The sequence below is a fragment of the Carassius carassius genome, chromosome 40, assembly GCF_963082965.1.
Source record: "Carassius carassius chromosome 40, fCarCar2.1, whole genome shotgun sequence".
NCBI classification, from domain to species: domain Eukaryota; kingdom Metazoa; phylum Chordata; class Actinopteri; order Cypriniformes; family Cyprinidae; genus Carassius; species Carassius carassius.
This window is the reverse complement of record NC_081794.1, coordinates 11,633,448-11,636,940: the sequence shown is the minus strand read 5'-3', so window position 1 is coordinate 11,636,940 and position 3,493 is coordinate 11,633,448. Positions and strand designations below refer to the sequence as shown.

The following is a 3,493-nucleotide window of genomic DNA, read 5'->3' as shown; positions in this document are numbered from 1 at the left end:
TGCTGTTTTTTTTTATGAAAAAAGAAAAATTTAATTATTTTCAATTTACTAAATGCTAAGCAGATTTTTTTTCTTTGATTATTACAGCCTTGGTTATGTCAATGATTAACAACAATATTATTTTTTATGCATTCATATTTTTTATGCAGTATCAGATTAAAAAAAAAGCTACCTCTCAGGTCCATAAAGGACAAAAATGTCCATGTCAAAAAAGTGTCATAAAAATATTATAGATTAATATTTTTCTCCACTTTCACCGACTTAGATTTTTTACTAGCATCAGTTCTATTCATAATTACCAAACATTAATTAATTTTCAGAATTTTAACCCTTTAAATGCTGGTTTCTCTACATAATGCCACTGTTGTTTTAAATAAAAATAATAATTTGTATTATTATTTTCCATATAGTGAATGCTAAGCAGATTTTTTTTCTTTGATTATTACAGTCTTTGATATGTTAATTATTAACAACAATATTAATTTGGATGCATTTATATTTTTTGTGCAGTGTCAGCTAAAAAATAAAACTACCACTCAGGCCCATAAAGGACAAAAATGTCCTTGTCAAAAAAGTGTCATAAAAATATTATAGATTAATATTTTTTTTCCACTTTCACTGACTTAGATTTTTTTCCAGCATCAGTTCTAATCATAATTACCAAAGATTCATTAATATTCAGAATTTTAACACCTTAAATGCCAGTTTCTTTACATAATGCCACTGTTGATTTTTATAAAAATTATTATAATAATAAAACATTTCCATATACTAAATGCTAAGCAGTTCTTTTTCTTTAAATATTACATCCTTGGATATGTCAATGGTTAACAACAACATTCATTTTTATGCTTTCATATTTTTATGCAGTATTAGATTTAAAATAAAAAATACCACTGAGGTCCATAAAGGACAAAAATGTCCAAGTCAAATCATTGTTTTATTACTCCTATTATCCTCCAAAGTTTTTACTTTTTGATAGAATATATCTTATATTGCTCTATAAATCAAGCAAAAATACAAGATCACTCTGAACAAGAACAAGATTTATTGTGCAAAACTCGAGAACACTCAGAACAAAAATAGTAGACATTTACGCAGAGGGAATTAGTAGAGAACAGATAGCAGAAATAGTAGGCATTTGCCTACTATGAGGGAATTCACTCACAGCAGGAGCTGCAGTATGTGATAGTGTGGACTTTGCAGATATGCTTGCCACACTTGTTGCAGGTGGAAGCACTTTTTTTCTTTTTGTCAGTGCAGAACGTGCAGACCTTCCTCTTTTTGGTGTTTGGGTCTCCCCGCTGTTGATCCTCCATCGTGCTGGACGTAGATGGTGTACGGGGGATGCGCTGTCTTCGTGACATTTGCGGCATCACAAGTGCTTTCCCCAGTTCCTCCAAAAACAGCCTCCGTCTAAATGTTTTGCCCTGGTTCCAGGAGGAGTTGAAGACACATCTACAAGGTTGTAGAAGAGAACCACTGGCCACCGACATGTTCTTCTCCTACAGCTGTAGGTGCCAACAACCTGCAAAAGAAGAAATTAACTAAATATTCCTCTCATCATTCACAAAAATATAATATTGTGTATAGAAATGCAAGAAATACTAAATTATAAAGGAACTATGCAATAAGAATAAAAATAAACAAGCTATTCTTCTCTTTCACACAACTACAACACTGAATATATAGATACAAAAAATACTGAATAATAAAAGCATTATGCAGTAAGAATAAATGTGTGTATAACTGAAGCATAATGACACATACCTTGTCCAGGTTGTCGACACCTCCTTTGCAGCGGTTGTAGTCTGTGATGATCACTGGCTTCTTTTTTTCAGTGTCGCTCACAGCTGGCTCGCGGTGCTTGGTGCTAAGGAGCAGCACATTCTTCCCTCGTTTGGGTACGTAAGACACAGCTGTGTGCGTCTTAGTAAAAGCAAAGAGGGAGGACAGAAGTGCTCTATGCTTTATTTGCAGCAGCTGTGGGGGAAGTTCTGGCTTGTTCCTGCGAATTGTGCCGACTAGGGCCATCTTCCTCTTTAGAAGCTCCTCCGCTAGTCCATAGGAGGTGAAAAAATTGTCGCAGGTCACAGTGTTCCCCTGGAGCCCCTCCGTCATTTCCAGAATGACCCTTTTTCCTTGGTTCACCTCCGCAGGACTTCCAGGAGACTTCCCTGTGTAAATTTGCAACTTCCATGCATAGGATGTGGTGACATCACAGGTGACCCAAATTTTTATGCCATACTTGGCAGGCTTGCTGGGCATGTACTGGCGAAATCTGCATCGGCCTTTGAAAGGGACGAGCTGCTCATCCACACAGACATCCTGGCCTGGGTTGAACAGCAGGGGAAGGCGATGTGTCCACTTCTCCCAGATGGTCCGAAATGCAGCCAGCTTGTCATGCATGTAACGTGCAGGTCGTGTCATCCTGTCATCGAACCTCAGGGTGGAGCTCAGGAGCTTGAATTTACGGTGGGACATGGTGGCTCGGAAAATGGAACGTCCGTTTTCCACATCCCACAGGCTTCTTGTTGATTCATTTCAGACTTGTACACGCCGGCCAGAATCAGCAGCCCGATTTATGCCTGAATGTCAGTAGAATCGAAATTAATCCAATCCGTCACAAAACGCCTCCCGTGTAAATTAGTGTTCTCCAGAAGAAGCTGAATGATTTCTTCGGTGATGAAGAGGTCGAAGCAGGACTGCAAAGTTGTGATGCGGGCAGTTGCATAGTGTGTGGGACCCGGGGTCATACCCTTGGCAGGATTGTAGCGCAGCGTCTCAGTGTGAGTGGAAGACCAGAGAATCTGCCCATTTTTTGAATTCCACTGAAGATCTGCAGTCTCTTCTGTGTCCTCACTCTCAGTGCTGTCATCAGAGGAACAAGAGCTATCAGAGTCAGACTCTAATGCAAACTCGACTTCATCCTATGAAGTGAACTCTTCATCCTCACTTTCACATGTACCCGGGTGCTCACTGTTGGTGGCCACAACTAGATCCAGAGCTTCCCTTGCTGTGAAACGTCTCTTCATCTTGCAAACTATGAAATGACAAGGCCCTCAAGCCACTGATATTTATAGGTTTGGCTGTGAAAGCACCCGTCTCAACTAAAATCTACCAGACAAAACAATCACCATTTTCTTGAGGTGAAAACAAAAACAAGGGTTTGAGGGGCTTCTGAACTACTACATCAAAATCAAGCTCACCTTTTATCTTTGAACAAAAACAATAACAAATGTAAAAAGTGCAAAGAAGTAATAAGAAATGTGTTTGAATGAAAAAAAATCTTCAAAGCTCAGTAACCTTTTGACCTTATTCAGTTTTCACATGACAGGGTCTGTGACTCTGTATGACTCATTTACATGGGGTGGGATTTGTGATTTCCAGTACAATATATATTTTTTTCATTCAAACTGTTCACACACACACACACACATACAATTTTCAGTACGCACATACAAACCACACTCTGACATCCATACCAACACAC

At 38.6% G+C, this 3,493-nt stretch overlaps 1 pseudogene; it reads right to left on the bottom strand.

Moving 5' to 3' along the window:
• Positions 1-1,061: 1,061 nt before the first annotated feature.
• On the bottom strand, positions 1,062-3,035 carry LOC132121841 (piggyBac transposable element-derived protein 3-like; annotated as a pseudogene).
• Positions 3,036-3,493: the final 458 nt, after the last annotated feature.